Source organism: Centroberyx affinis, unplaced genomic scaffold (genome assembly GCF_046629955.1).
Source record: "Centroberyx affinis isolate AG114_WGS23_722 - 3 ecotype Tasmania unplaced genomic scaffold, CSIRO-AGI_Caff_v1 ptg000204l_1, whole genome shotgun sequence".
Classification (NCBI taxonomy): Eukaryota; Metazoa; Chordata; class Actinopteri; order Beryciformes; family Berycidae; genus Centroberyx; species Centroberyx affinis.
This window is the reverse complement of record NW_027278896.1, coordinates 15,702-32,358: the sequence shown is the minus strand read 5'-3', so window position 1 is coordinate 32,358 and position 16,657 is coordinate 15,702. Positions and strand designations below refer to the sequence as shown.

Here is a 16,657-nt window from a genome sequence, read left to right as displayed (position 1 = left end):
TAACCCCCATGTTAAAACTAAGTGGACTATTGCTTTAAAGACAGGGTCTGGTTCCCTGAGCTGGAAGCTGGTTCTAAAGAGAAGGAGTGTTATAGAAGAAGACTCTGCCCCCCCCCCCCACTCTTTTCTTCTGAATAAATGCAATAACAAGGAGTCCACATCCTGTGTGTGGAGGGTCTGTGTAGGTTTAGAGGGAGTAAGTAGGTCTGAGTGGTATTGAGGGGCCATTTAATGACCATTTGATGCTTTGAAATGGAGAAGGTTGGTAAAGAAAAAGGTAGTCCATTAAAGAACATGTCATTTGCAATTTACAGAGGTTGAAATAATGGATTATTCTCATAGACCGAGTGTTCAGAGTGCACTTGCAACTGGTGATGGGGTTAAATTGTGCAGTGCTCTTTGTTTACACTACAACATCATGTAAATGCATTCCTTAATTAATAAAATGGAAACTGTGTGTCATTAGCTGAAGCACCCAAACTTGCACATTTTGTCCATGCAGCCCATGTTAGTAATCAGGAGCTCAGTAATTATGTAAATACACCTATACAAATGAAGAAAGTGCACAGCAAAATCTGCATAAAAAGGCTGCTGACCAAAAGGAAACCAGAATAGATCCCATGGAAAGCACTGAGGCAGCAATATATTACAGCACAGAGCTAGCACGATTATGATAAATTCATAAGACAAGTGGAGACGGTGGTGCAAGGGCAGGCTATTATTCTCCATAGACTGAGGCTGTCACTTTGATGATGAACACATCTGCTCAGACCCTCTCAGGAGGAGATCAGCACCAGTTTCCTTCAAACTCAGCTGTCTCAAACCCATCAGCCACACAGACCTCATTATCAAGCCACCTTAGTTCAATGACAGTGAGATGTTTGTCCTGAGCCATCCGATTATGGAATTTAACAGTAGAGAAGACATATGGTATTGCTACATATTGCAATTTGCAACTAAATGAAGTGTTTTATTTCATTTTACAACTAGTAACTTACCCCAAAAAAACCATAAAAAGGCACACACAGCAGCTCTCTACCTCTCTTTCTACTGATAAAACCCATGGGGAATCTACAAGAGAGGGTTAATGGGGTTCAGGTGCCACTTGTCTCATCGAGTCACTCTTTGTAACCAAGGCTCAACTCTGTCCCTGCTTACCAAAGCACCTGTTTCAAAACTAAACACACCTTGTTCTCTGGAATTATGCAATTAGCTGAAGTCAGACCAGAAGAGAGACACTTCACTCCTCTATAGCTCAGTCATATGGAACTTCATCAGGGTGTGGTAAAAATCATTAGCTGTGATTTTAAACTCTGATAATCCTCTTTGTGTGCAAATGAAGTTAGATAACTGTCATGATGGGCGAGTGTACTTCTGGGATCTTCATCTCTTATTTTGCATGGACTATGGCAATATATTGGTACATCTTGCTATTTCTTTTATATATTTTTTTTTATTATAAGACAACCGATACTCTTGCATTTTACTTTACTGTATAAGCAGTGCTTCTACGTATGTAATATGCTTTAAGCTATGTCTGCTACTGGTTTAATTGCTGTTAACTAATAAGTGAAGTAGCCTAATGTTACTGTATTCTCCACAGTAGACATGAAGGCAGCTGATTAACTAGGGAGCCAGAGAGCTGAGGTCACATTCACATAAACTGATAATTAATCAGGTCTATATGTCATCGCCACAAACGCACCATGCACCATGGGACTGTACTGAATCTGCTTTAAAGCCAATTCAGAACTCCACTGATGCAGTTATTACTTGACATGATTAATGTCAACTGAAATACCCAAAGGGAAATACCCAAAGTCAATAAGTGACTGACTAACAAGGTGTCATTGGCTGTGTTTACATGCAGGGAGAATTGCGTTCTTAACCCAGTTACCCAAATAACCCAGTTTTACGTCGACCCATGTAAACTGATGTAACTGTTAGAATAACCTGGTTAAACTCATACTCCGATTATGAGAAACTCAGTTAAGATGCCTGGCTAACTCCGATATTTAACAGGTTACTGTGGCATGGAAACATCTTACTCCTTTCACTTTTAGTTTCCGCTGTCTGTGCATATTCGCACATTGTTGTGGCTACATTTTGTCAAGAAAAACATGGCGACAAGCAATATTTATTTTCTCTGTATTAGAAGTAACCCAGTTAAAGAGGCAGAGGGTGGGTGGCAGCTGAACCTTTTCATACTTTTTTGCTGGCGGACTGCTGTAGCTGTGGATGGGACACCTAAGGTGGACAGGAATATTCTGTTAAATGGTTTATTCATGGCAAAAGACAGACTCAGTGGCAGGGTGACAAAGGTTCATGTAAACATCTTAACCCAAATTAGACCTTAACCAGAGTATGGCCAGTGGGCCATAGGCGAAAGGCAATAGGTTACTTTGTGCATGGAAATGCAGTCATTGATTCAAAATTAAATATTAATAGGATTCATCGGTTCTGGTTGAGGTTGAAAATGCAACAGTCATTCCTCTCAACTGATGTTCACTCTGTACATGCCCAAGGAGACATTGACTAAATTTACGTGGATGGAGATACCAAACTATTGGCCATACTCTGGTGAAGATCTTGTTCAGATTATGTTTCTTACATGTGCCTTGATACCCTGATTGGATTATTCATGGTCACAGGGATACTCAAATAACAGAATAGTAATTTACCAATACTGAATTGCCAAGCAAGTGTCATGATAACCACAAATATTATGTCTGGGGGAGAAAAGTCAATCAATCTTTTTTAATTGGTACCAAACAAAAGAAGAAAAATGCTGCTGGGATGATCATCATGTTACACTACCAATTGGTGTTTTTTGCCAATCTGTCAGCTTCTCCAATCTAATTAAACCTAATTCTAATTAAATTAATTACATTCTTCTCCTAAATCTAATTACATTTTTTATTGATGACAATAATTGATGACCCCAAATAATATGTGTTCCAGTTAAGAAAAACAAAATCAAGATTTCAAGTCAACCCTCCCTCCCAGAAAAGGTCGTAATTTTTTGGGGTAATAACCATGTTCATTTCCACTTGTTATTGTCTAAAAAGTATTTCCAAAAGAAGACTGCAAGTTGAGACAAAACAATATGTGTTATATTTCTAATACATTTGTTAGTAAGTTTGGGACTGACTACAGCACAGTTGTCATGAATATAAATACCTTCATGGCCTACAGTAGGAATGACGCTTTCCTTTTTAATGGACTGCAGATAGTATTTCTGACCTTCTGGTACCACTTGCAATTGCATCAATTGCAATGGCGTCGTCATGCAGGGTGTCAGGAAGCATAGTTAGACAAGAATTCAGCATATGTTGACAGACAGTTGACCTTCATTTTTGAGTAACTGGCATACACACAGAATAACTTTGTCAAACCAACTCTTGTATTGTTTGTCCATGTTATTCCACATAAAGTACCCATGTGTGGAAAAGTAATTCTAGTGTTTTAACCCAGGATCCTTATGGTTGCTATCAAACCATCAAAATGTAAAGTGGTTCTTTTGTTTTTGCTACAAAGTTGAATTTCTTTACATAACAAATTAGCCTACTCTGCTCTTCTCTTCGGATAGAAACTAAAATCCCCAGATTGAATATTAATATTAATTAATATTAATATATTGTAGTGATAGATAACAGGCTGTCAAAGGTTATCTAGCTGATGTTAGCATTTCTTAGTTTAGCCTGGACAAGCTGGTTGAAAAAGGGCACAATTACTGTCTGGAATGGCCAAGTTAACTTTTCTCCAAAGTGCAGTAAAGCAATAGCATTGTAAGCTTATTCCTGGTTATTGCTATTGATAATTTTACTGAGAAATCTTAAAAATCATTCAACTGTTAGTACGCTCATTTTTTAGCTTTAGCTTGCTGTTAGTGGAGGCAGCTGAAATTAGTTGTAGCCATTTCACACCCTGCTGATCTGAATCAATATGATGCTAATTAATAATCCATACTTAAACTAGACGTATGCTATAACTTACACAATTCAACCTGTTTGGGTTTTTTCCTCTTTTAAAGGAACATTGGAGGGACACTCAGACCCAAATGCATTTGGTATCAATAGTCTCAGTAAACTGTTAATTGTAGGCGGTGTAAAGAACGGTTAGACTCTAGTGCTGCAAATAGTTTAAAATACTCAATGCAGAGTTGGCAAGTTGGCATTTCCAGAGTCAACGCTGCTGATGGAAGGCGAAGAATGTTCACACCTCTGCGCTTGAGGTGTTTCATTAAAGGGACACTTGGACGCTACAGTAAGTTTTGGTATGTTACTGCACCTGTTCAAGGACCTGTGATCTCACATTCAAGTCCGAGCTCTGCCAGGCCCAATAGACACTGAGAGTCTACAGAGTCAAAACTGTCACACTACTGAAGAAATAGCAGGTAAAATCACATTTACACCAGAGTTTGCAGAGGATCTATCCCCATTGTTTTTGACGTGGATATCGGACGTTGCATCCCAGTACAGTGAGTCAAATGCAAGGTGGGCTCAATGACTGATGATTTCAAAGTCATGCATATGCAAAGCAGCCTCTGATTAGCACCATACCATCACCATTTGGGATGGAATTTGAGGATTGTAGGCAACAGCCGGGATATTATTATTACTTTTTACCCATTCGTTAGCCCCCACTGAAATTTTGGTTAGTGATGAAAATTTTGCACTCACAACCAGCTTGAGGATGGAAATCACTTTTCAGTTGTTTTGAAAGACAATATGGATAAGTGGTGATATGACAAGTTTATATTTATTTCTCTGCAGTTCCAACAACAGAGGGACCTTGTGATCTTTGAAATTGCCTCTGTCCTTTACAGACAGCAGCTAACAAATGCCCCTCTCTATGCTGCAATGATAATGAGTTTTCCAGGATTGTGTGCGCAGCCTGTTTCTATCTTTAGATCTGCACCTGAGAGGCCGCAATCCCTTATCTCTGCTGCATGGCCGGATCACGTATCTCAACTGTGACGAGATACACACAAAGGACAGCAAGACTTACTGAGAGGCTTAATGTAGCATTTGAGAACGGCACTCATTTTGTATAACATATTGAACTGGAGTTGCGGTGCTGCGATGAAGGATTAAAACATTGTAGAAGTGCGATCGCTAAGGGAAAGCCATTATAGAATTACAGAGAAAAAGACAGGAGTCCACATGTGAAACCTACAAAGCTCCAAATGTAATTTGACATTGATGCATTGATGCAGTGTACTCAAATTATGGAGTGTAATGGATGATGGAGTATACTTAAATTACCTTGGATGTGAAATGGCACAATGAATGAAGGTGAAATACAATCTGTCAATTTTAATTCTGGTATTTTTAGCCATATCACACAAATAGTTTAAGAGCAGCTCTTTTTCTACATATCCATCCATTTGAGGCTGCATGGCAAAAGTACATTGTCAAATCAAAACATTTAACAAAGTACTATTTTTCCATCTGTAGTCAAACATTTTTAATGAGCAATGAGCTCTGAAAGTCTGCACACATACGCAATCACCAGACTCTCGATAACTTATTGCAAGGTTATCTTTCCAGCCTTTTTTGCATTTCAATGAATCTCAATGAGGATCTGGCTTTGCTTGACTCTAAATTATTCCAAGGTAGTATGGAGTGCATGGACGGGGTAAATGAGCTCAAGTAAACAAGGGTCTGACTTGTCACACCAGCCTTGAACCATCGTACCCCTGCTACAGAGCTTCAACAACTACATATATGTTTTTCTCCACCTATCCTTCTATAAACATTTCATTTTTATAATCTTGATACTTGGATTAATATTTCTGAATGAAAGCCTCATGAGTGACAACCCCAGGAGTCAATGGAGTGCTTTGGGTTTTTCCATCACAGCCAATTCATGATGGTGTCCATTTAAATAAAGTGAGCATTATGAGCAGCTGCTAAAGAAAAGGTGACACCTGCATGCATTGACTTACCATCGAGATAACTAGGAGTCAGAAATGATAGCGAAACGATGGAGATGAGTAAAAAAAACTTAAACAACACTGACATTTTTCTCTAATCAAGCACTGAATACATCACTATATGTCACAGTTCATGAGAGTAACATCACCACTAGGCAAGCCAAGTTTGAAAAAGCTGCATGGTCAAGCATAAAGAATCCACAATTGCTGTAATATATGCACAGAATTTAGATGAACGTTTAACACTGTCTGTGGGGAAATTGGATCATTTCAGCAGCAAATAATAGGTAATAGGTAAGAACGGAGCAAATAGAAGATATTAAATTGTGCAAATGCATTGTCAGCGTTCCACATTATAATAATGACAGTAGGTAATATATGTATACAAATATGTCCAGATAATATGTGTTTTAGGTATTCACAGCCCTAACCCTAACCACTAAATATGTGGTATCTTGCGCATAAATATAGCTTCGTAAGCAGTTGCAAATATATGTCAAAACCAATATATATAAGTTCTGAAACCAACATATGTTAAGTAGAGGAGATGTGTGTCTGCTACCTTATTGAGCTGTTGAGGGTTAGGGTTATCTATACAAATACCATCTGTAAATACAACACAAATTATGCCACTACACCATTTGAAAGTACTTGGAGATATAGTTATTTACATAGGTTGTTAAATGTGCTAATTTCATTTGGATGTCTAAAAAGTTGCAACAGATGTCAAATGTTTCTCATACCTCCCCTCCAGTGTGTGCCAGGCGGTACAGTCACACTTATTATCTACCCTCTTCAAATCAGTTCATTATGGTTGCCATGAAGCCAACAGGCAGACCTGAATTTGAGCCTGGCAGAAAGTTATTCTCAAACTGCCAAGAGCAGCTGACAGACCCAAAAGCTCACAGCAAGTTTGTATCGATTGGCAAAGGATGATGGAGCCCAAAATCAATGTGCACAATCACTGCACAAACATCAGCTGACACTCCAACTGTAGGCTTTAAGTTCAGCACTGCTTTAATCAATGTATTCTTTTTTCATAGTGATTTTCTAAATATATTGGGGAACAAGTCATGGAATACAGACATTATTGCTACTAGTGCACTAAGACTTGAGAGGCTGAGAAAATTAGTAAATACAGTAAATAATAAATTAATGAATAATCTGCAAATTTATTAAATTACATAGACTTATCACAATTATGGCCATCAGGACTTGATTTAATTATTTAAGACTTCCTGGAGAAAAAGAGATATGTAATTGCTCAGTGCAACTTTAAAAACATTGCCACTTTTTCATTTGCCTGAACAGAAGTGGATATTTTCATTGCAAGGAATCTGGCTTTTTGGATTTCTGGATTGCCGAAGCTTTCATAGTTTGATTGTAAGGCCCACCTTTTCCACATTTATGACCCATTAGAGGTAGAGTTGAAATTACTTCAAATTTGAGGTCTAAGGCAGTAGTAATTACCACATCACTCTCATTTTAAGTACTCACAGGTAATGGGCCATCTTGCTTTTTGAAAGTAGAAGAACGTGCTAATGATTTCCCTCCAAAAGACATGTGAGGCATAAAATGTTTCAAAATATAAGTGTGTGTAGGCTTCTTACAGTACGACTCAATGTATTATTATTGTTATTAGTAGTAGTACTTGTCTTGTACGTTCCATTGCAATTGTTTTAATTACTTCTGCCTGAGAAATGTACAACATAGAAGAGAGTCATTCCACTTTCAGGGTCTGTGCTTACAGGAAAAAATACAGGGTCAACAACAGGAAAAGCTGAAATAGTGCAAATCTAACGCGATCTGGATCAATAGTTGAGCCTCTGCCTGGAGCTGATCATTTTGATTATCATGTCTGAGCACACTCCCTCCGCACACACAAACAACCCTCCACCCCCATCCCCAACACTCTGTAAACACCATGTTAAATGGTGGAGCAGAACTGGAGTGGCTAGGCCACAACAGAAAGCTCCTTGTTTGTTTTGTGATATTGCCATTTTAGTGTGAGGCGCACTGGGACTGTTGGGGGGCTCAGAGTGCTGATCCCCAGCCAGGCTGCCACTGAGATGCTCTTAAAGGGGCATTAAGTAATTTATGACTTTTATCGACCTCTATCGGCGACCGAGGAATTGCAACATGGCACAGATTACGGTGGCCTGTAACTGACACAAATATAAAGTCACATTTTCACATTAGAGATGAGTAAGCTAGCTAATTAGAGCAGAGATCCAACAAAAACCTTTGGAGAAGAGTTAATGTATAACGATGAAAAATACTGTAATAATAAAGGCTTTGACATTTACTTGACTTGGCTTGAGAACGAGGCTTTTTAGCCTTCGTAGCTGAATCGTTTTGTCTCGTAGTACCATCCTCCATCATTCAGCAGTTGAAAATGCACATGGTTGGGTGAGGTGTGTGCGAGTAAGTGTGTATGTGTGTGTGTGTGTGTGTGTGTGTTTGTGGTGGGGGAACTACACTCTCTCTTGCAAAGCAAAGAACAGGCTGGAAAGTGTGTTTTGAAATCTCAGCACCTGGCAAAGTAATCGTTGTTGTCATTTTGTGGTGTGGGTCAGTAAAAATCTTACTCATTGCACCTTTATGCAAGGTATATTGGCAACGGAGATGCCTCAGTGGAGCTGAAAACAATAGAAATTGTGGTAGTGGGTGGCTCCCAGGTGTGTATCGGAGTATATCTGTGTGTATGTGAAGCAGAGCAGGGCGGCAAATGAGCATGCATGCTCACCTAGGCCTTCCCTGGATAAATAAAGGTTACAGACAAAAAAGAGAAAAGTGCCCTCTTTGTGTTCACAATGTGTGTTGATCTCTGTCGACTGAGTTGCAGAACCTTTATTAATACAAGTGAATGGAATACAGCATAATGGCTACCCAGTTGTTTTTTATGCACACTACTGATGTGCGTACAATCAAAGACATTTGTTTACATCCTTGTAACAACGCATTATGTAATAACACCGCATTATGTAATAACTTGACAGAATGTAATACATTTTCACTTCATTACGTAATAACACCCACATTTTGTAATAATCTGCCGCATTTTGTAATACACAGACTGAACGCAATATGTAATAAATTTCCCCGCATTTTGTAATACATTATTACATATTGCGGTGGTTATTACAAAATACGGGAGTTGCACTTTTTTTTTGATGAAAATGTAATAATATGGTGCATTAAAATGGATGTCTTCATTCATAAAAATCGTTATAACATTATAACAACAATGTTTATTTTATGCATTCTAGCATGAATCATACTGACTCCAAATTCATTTTAAAAATATACTATTAGTTCAGTAAAAACTACATTAAGTATTTAAGTAATTAAGTGAAAAACAACCACAGCATATAGCCTAACAACACACTGATTTGCAGTGGATTTCTAATATACAAACAGTTATTTATTACATATTGCGTTCAGGTTGTGTATTACAAAATGTGGCAGATTATTACATAATGCAGTGTTATTAGATAATGCATTGTTACAATCCTGTTTACTGGTTTCTTTTAAAAGAGTGAAAGGAAACCAGTTATTGTATTGAATGCTTTGTTGCATGGTTCCTTCAGAGTTGTAATACACTGTTGTAAGAAGCAAATAGACCTATAGAATAATAATTCAAAATTGTGCAGCAAAGCAACCCAAGTAATAAGAGGGAGCTTGTTTGTATGATAAACATGGGGCCAAGGCAGAAAACACTTTAATTTTTCCTCGCTTGTTCACTGGATCTGATTTTCCTCTCATGATATTAATACAGCTAGGATATTCTGGGCTGCACTAATTCCCACATCAAAATTACACTGCATGGTTGTTCTTAAATCACTGACGATACAAGAGAAAAAACATTTGATGGTGCCATATTCCAGGGAATAATATTAGCAATAATAAGTCTGATGCACATGAATGAACAGCAACTGCAGTATCACATTAAAAATGTCATACTGGTGAACTGCAGTTCGTGCTGTAATTTATGCAGGCTTTTGTTTAAATGCAACCAAATATGATACAGGTGGAGATTAACAATGATTGAAGTTTATGTTTCACCTTTGCTTCCAGCGGCACTGCTGATAAAGTAACAAAGGCTGATGTTCCTGTGAGGATTACTATCGGTTTGGTACAAAGAAATGTAGAACATAATGTACTAAATGTTGGCACTAGCCTTGAGTAAAGCATAATAGAGAAGCTCTTACTCGCTCCTTAAATCACACTGATCAAGAATGAAAGCCTTTGTGCACTGTGACTCAATATTTAATGTGTTGTTGGGCTTGTATAAATCTGTGCACATTGTTGCGTTTCATACTGATGAGTGAAAGACCCTAGAGACATCTGACATAGATTGTAATGTTATATGAAACCCCTTGTTTTAGGTGTGAAATGCTGGTACAATGGTAAACAGCTGCAACGACTTGCCTGATTTAATTCTTCTTTACGGGGGAAATAATTTTTACTTTGCCAAATTACAACTGTAAAAGGAATACAAGACTTTTTGGGCAAAAAGCTTTTTGCTCAAATTACCCTTTAGCACCAAGAGAGTTAAAGTGGTTTGACCTCTATGTGTCAAGTGTTTCATGTGGTTAAAGTGCGATTGCTACATTAGCACAGTGTACTGCATGTGAAGAGGACTTGCTGTCATCTCAAAAGTGTCAGGTTATGAACTGTGACAGACTGGGCAGGTCAAATTGCTTGTCACAGCAAGTTTATCAAAGAGCTTGGAACGGAATGGGAATAATAACTCCACAATGGTGTGAACAACATTTAAAAAATGGTATAATCAACCAGATGTGATGCGTAAGTCAAATTGCTGTGGGTCTGCTGTCTAAATAAACCTGTGTGCCAGAGATCCACGTGAAGAGTGTTACTTCCTTAGAATCAGTATCCCAAACATAAATGCAATCCAACTATTATCACCGCATGGTTAACTGTAGGCCAGTTACCCCCTTATTTTCTGAACTCAGTGTTCGCAGGTGGTCTAAACTACCAGCACACTGTAGCTATACAACTATTGAAAGGCTGCTGCCAAATTCATGCTAAAACTTCGGGAAATACGGCACATTTATTTTCACATGTACCTCTGATTCATTGTGAAATCAGACTCATTGTACTCATTGTATAAGGGGACTGAATATTCATAATAAGCAACTTTGTATTCAGGCATTTGATTTCTGCTGCATAGGCATAGCAGAATAGAGCAGGGATTTTCAAAGATAGATGTGTTTTAGTCCGCTGTCCCTTATTTGATAGGGTTTTTGATATGAAAATGAAACCTCTGATCAGAATAGTCATTCTTATACATTTTCTCACTGTGCTAACCTCTTTTGAATGAAATGAGAGAAAAATGTACCTATTTCTCACTTGACTGAGGACCCATTGAACCCCCCCAAGGGCCTGTCAGGGTCCTTGAACCACTGTTTCAGAGTATATAACACCACATATAACACTGCTCCACCGAGAAAAATCACTCTCTGTGAGCCAAAATTGTGTTTTGCCTCTATGGTGAAAAATATGGAAAGTGCATACCATATTCCATATATACACCATATACAAAGTTTATCTTTGAGAGGTGTTTTCACTCACAGTCAGTTTTGGCATTTTAAATGAACTTGAGTTGAGAGTGATTAGGCCTAAATTATTGATCTTTTGTTTACTTTTGAAGCTGCTACACAGTGTGCTTCATTTGTGCATTGTAAACACCAAGCACTCCCAGATGTGTAGGTTTTGCTTTGAGGAGCTGTTTGCTGATGAAATGAAGGCAAAGCGAGGACAAATTTGCTGTAAATACCTCGCAGTGAATTGCAATAAAAATGTGTCTGTGTGCCTTCTTTCAACAGCGGATGAAAAGGCCCTTGTAATTTTTGGTCACTGTGCTGTGTTTCAGTGGCTGCAATAGATGTCAAATTAGCTTTCTGTTTGAAAACAGACTGTAATCAGCCAATCAGATTCAACTTACGATAAGCCTCATCAAATTCAAACATTGGCCTAGAGGTTTTTGTGCTGTATGATCTGGATGTGTGTTTGTGTTCGCCCTGTGATGGACTGGCAACCTGTCTAGCATGATTCCCTGCTTCTGCCCAGTGCATGCTGGGATAGACTCCAGCCCCACATGACCCTGAATAGGAATAAGCGGGTATGGAAAATGAATGAATGAATGAATCAATCAATGAATGAATCAATGAATGAATCAATGAATGAATGAATGAATAATAGTTATTAAAGCTACACTAACCGATTTTTTCTGCCCACTAGAGGGTGACAGAAACCGCAACACATTTGTAAACACACACAACGAACCTGCTGGGCTACAGAAGCCCCTTAGGACAAATGGTGCATAAAGGCTAAAGGCTAAAATAAACGTACCTACAGAGAAATATCGCCGTTACCAGTCTCGCTTTGCCAGATTTTTCTCCCGCTGAAGGTCACATGTCCCACAATGACAAGTGAAGAGATAGGTAGCAAGTTTACTAGTTGAAAACGTTTACTCGCTCGCTTCATCGATTCGCCATGACCAGAATCTTTTTCAGGGAGGGGAGGCGGAGAGAGAGGAGAGGAGCTAGTTTTAAAAAAAGGAAAATCTACGACTTGAGCTGAACATGACAACAAGCTTTAGAAAAGAGGTGAAAACAACAGCTTGCCCGTGTGTGTAGCTGTTTGTTTATATCATTACTTCTCATGGTGGCACACGTTAATTTCAGGATTGGTTACAGGGTCCACAAGAGTGTGGACAATGTGTTGGGTTTGCTTTCTCTTGGTCCTATTTTTGGTCCACTTCAACTGACTTGCAAGATGACATTTCCACAGACATTCACCCACAGGATGACCTTTCCTCACAAATTCACACAATTCACAGACGCTACACAGGCGTCAAAACAGCCTGCAACACCGCAGCAAATCATTGTTGCAAACAGACTAAAAAGGTGCTTGCCTCTCTTATTTGCCCTTGATGCTGTCACCCGCTGTATACTGTAGTATCTTTTTGAAAAAGATACTACAGAATAGTAGGGTTTTATTGGGAGAATACTGAATAGCACAGCTAAAAATGAATTGCAGTTCGACTTCAAGAGATAAAATGAGTTTATGTCTAGACATGACGGAGCAAACAGATGCTTACTGGGGCAACAAAGCATCAATATGCAAGTACGCCTTGAGAATTCACATTATGATGTCTTTAAGTCTATCAGCTCTGCTCTCTGAGGAAGATTATAGCCCTTAATGACAAAGCTGTAATGTAACCTTAAACTCCAAAGGACAAAAAAAGCCAAGCATCACTCCCTCTGAACTATTAGCTTGCCTTCTTAACATTGTGCATACTGCAATTCCAAGCAATTCCATAATTGTCAACTCCTGACAAAATGCTTCACAAACTCTTCTATTCATTTCATTCCATTTACATCAAGAGTTAGATCAAAGTTGGACTCAGCAGCTCACAGTCCGACTCACAGATTCTAATATGAGAACAGAGAGAGACGTAATGCATAAGAAGCTAAAAAAAATATTTTCCTCTGTACATTTTAACTTTTTAGCATGCATGTCTCTATTTTAGTTAATTAACAGTCAACCTCCAGCATGAGCCGCTCCGAGCCAAACAACAATATTGGAATACATGTATCTGGAATATTAAGAGGTTCTCACCTGCTTGACATCATATCCCAGAAGAACAAAGTTCAGATCTGGAGAAACAGCAAACTTAGAGGCCTTAAACGTTGCCTGTGGGAAGAACCAGAGATGGGTGACATCTTTTTTCACAATAAATCAGTTTAGTTTTCTTCATTAATTTTTCCAAGGTACAATTGTAAAACGGTCTTCATCCCCCAAAAGTTTTTTCACAATCTGCGATCAGTGTAAAAAGTTACAGTGAGACTTGAAGCAGCCTAAGGGTACATCAGGGTGATGATACCTGCTCAGGGCAAAGTAAGCTACCAGAATAATTATTAGGCATGCAGACCAAAGAATACAGTGCAAAAAATTATCCATCTTAACAAGTCATTTTATCTACCATTAACTCTTACTATTACTATTCAATCTTACTTTTCTTAAAACAAGTGAGAAAAATCAAGATAATTTCACTTGTTTTCAATGCAAATCATCTTATTTCAATACTTATTCTTGAATCTGGTGTCATTTTCTTGATACAACTCAGGTATTCAGCCTTGTTCCAAGATACTGACACTTGCCTGTAGAAAATTCATGAAATGAGTGAAACTGCGATGGAAATAAGCAGAATTATCGCAAACCATTGGCAGAATTTCTCACTTGTTTTGTGGAAATTGAGAAGTTTTGAGAAGTTTTTTTTTTTTTTTTTGCAGGGTAAGTAGTAGTACTCACAAATGTGGTGTTCTTCAGTAGGAGGTCTGTCTCGTTGCTGTGTGTGTTGGCTTTCAAAATATCTCCATCCCAGCTCCGAAAAACGATCTCCTCCTCTAGGTCAGACAGAGGGATGACGAAAGAAAAAAATACAGATATGGAGGGTTTGAGTCATTATCTGCGGAGATGGTTTCCATTAAATTTTGGACAGATAGACCATCAGACTATTATTGTTTTTTAGAGAGATAGAGATAGAGATTTGACTACTAATCCCAAGGGTGTGTTTGCAGGGTCAAGAAATCAATTTAACTTGAAGTGATAGCAGTGATGGCTTTGGGTCTAACAGAAAGTTGGAGAATTGGTCAGCCTTGGTCTAACAGAAAGATGGAGAATTGTTCAGCCTTGGTGGAGGTTTACACGTCCCACACTAGGATGTGAAGGCATGGCCTGTGGCTGCATTAGGAGAATATTTTATTATGGGGCTTGTTTTTTTTGTTTTTTTGTTTTTTCTTTTACAAATTTCTAAGTCATCTACAAAATATCTCCATCTTCCTACACAATGTAATTAGGGTTGCTGGAAAAGTGCAATTTGTTGAAAAGAGGTCACAGTAAATCAGAGACACTGGCAAGTGGTTAAGTGGATTACAAAATGAAGTCCTTTGAAAATAGTGAAGTACACACACAGATACACACTCAATACCTCACAGTAGACAATAGGCAAACTAACAATTAGATGAAAGGATGGCTGCCGGTGTGTTGCCCCCTGAAGAGAAGAAGGGTTTGAGAAGAGAGAAGGAAATAAACAAAACAACAAAGGCTCATTTAGGAGGATCTATCTGTGACAACTTGGCTCAACGAGATTGCACTTCAACCTCCGACAGTGGAAACTATGACAGGAGTGGCTGCAATAACTCTAATCTAATCCCAAACCAACTTTACAATCCAGGGATGACTGAATTTCATGAATGCTTTTGACAGGTCTAAATCATTTCAAGGTCCCCATCTCATGTAAATGTCAGCGAATAAGCTCTGAGGCATCAATCTCAGGCAAGAGGGCTATAAAATAGTAAACACTCAAAATACTTTGGAGTATAATGATAGGAAAATAAACATGAAAGACAGATAGATTGCTTGTGATTAACGGGGGTATGCGAGTGATCCTCAAAAGAGCTCTTGTCTTTTAGATATCCCCACCCGCAGTTAAACAAAACACAGTCCTTTTTTCATATTTTATATGCCTCACATTAATCAAATTGATGGTTATAAAAACATTTTACAGCAAAAGTACTCTGAAAGCAGGACTATTGTCCCACTGAGTTGACAACGCTTCCATCAGAAAAGGCTCTGAGGATGAAGGTGACACGCAATCTCACCTGTGATTAAAAGTGTCCCAGCTATCCAAGGACTTGCCATAGTTCTTAAAACCCCAGAATTAAATTAAATCCTGTTTTACGCCACTGTTGACACTATTATCCAACTGAGGAAAACCTTCCTGTTAAATGCATTTCAATATGCAGGTGTGCAACAAGTGGCCAAGTTCTGCATTGTAGTATCAGAAAAAGCATCTGAGGTGATTTTCATTGTTGATTTGACATTGCTCATCTAGCCAAAGTGCCCCTGAGCAAGGCACCTCCCCCAATCACCTAATAAAACCGTTTTTACTGTGTCCACCATCAGAGCATCAGAGCCAGACTATAGCAAAGACTCTAAAATTAGAGCCAGCAGTTCTGTTAGCAGTCAGTATCAAGGAGAGGAGTTTTGAGGGTGAGGCAGTGAAAGAGTCGCATCTTATCCTGAGGTTGTACTTGTGCATGAGGTATTCTAGCTCAGAGGATACTTTGGGGTGGGCTGCTTCAGTCACCTGCTGAGTCTACACACCTGGCTGTCATCGGCTTGCAGTGATTACGATGTGGCTTTCATTGGCAATTTTAACTTGTTTTGGGAGTGTAGACAGCTTTTCTGGAGGGATGGCCTCCACCCAAATACAGCTGGCTCTCGCATGCTAACGGCAAACTTATCTTACTGTTTACAGCACTCACATGCTCCACCGCTCCCTAGCCATTCTCATGCACCTCCCCACTTCTGGTCAAGCCCCTGGCTCTCTTCAGGTGACCGGTCCCGCAGTATTTGATGTCCTCCGGATCCGGGCCCCTGTCAGATCAGTTCTGCTAATTTAGTTACTGCATATAACAGGCAAGGACCCGCTATTATAGCTCCCCTATCTATTTCCCCTAATTCCATATGTTTATGTGTGAACTCTGCAGTTAGTAATCTTCAGAATGAAGATGGTGTGTCTGATTTCCCTCCGCAGGAGTCAATCATTCCGGCACATTATACAGCAAGGCTGTCTAACAAACGGACTGGTATTTATAGGCACAGGAGCATTCCATCTGACCTAAT

At 38.9% G+C, this 16,657-nt stretch overlaps 1 pseudogene; it reads right to left on the bottom strand.

Annotated features, from left to right (window-relative positions):
* LOC139661114 (inactive dipeptidyl peptidase 10-like) overlaps positions 1 to 16,657 on the bottom strand; it is a 52,575-nt pseudogene that overhangs the window by 23,282 nt on the left and 12,636 nt on the right.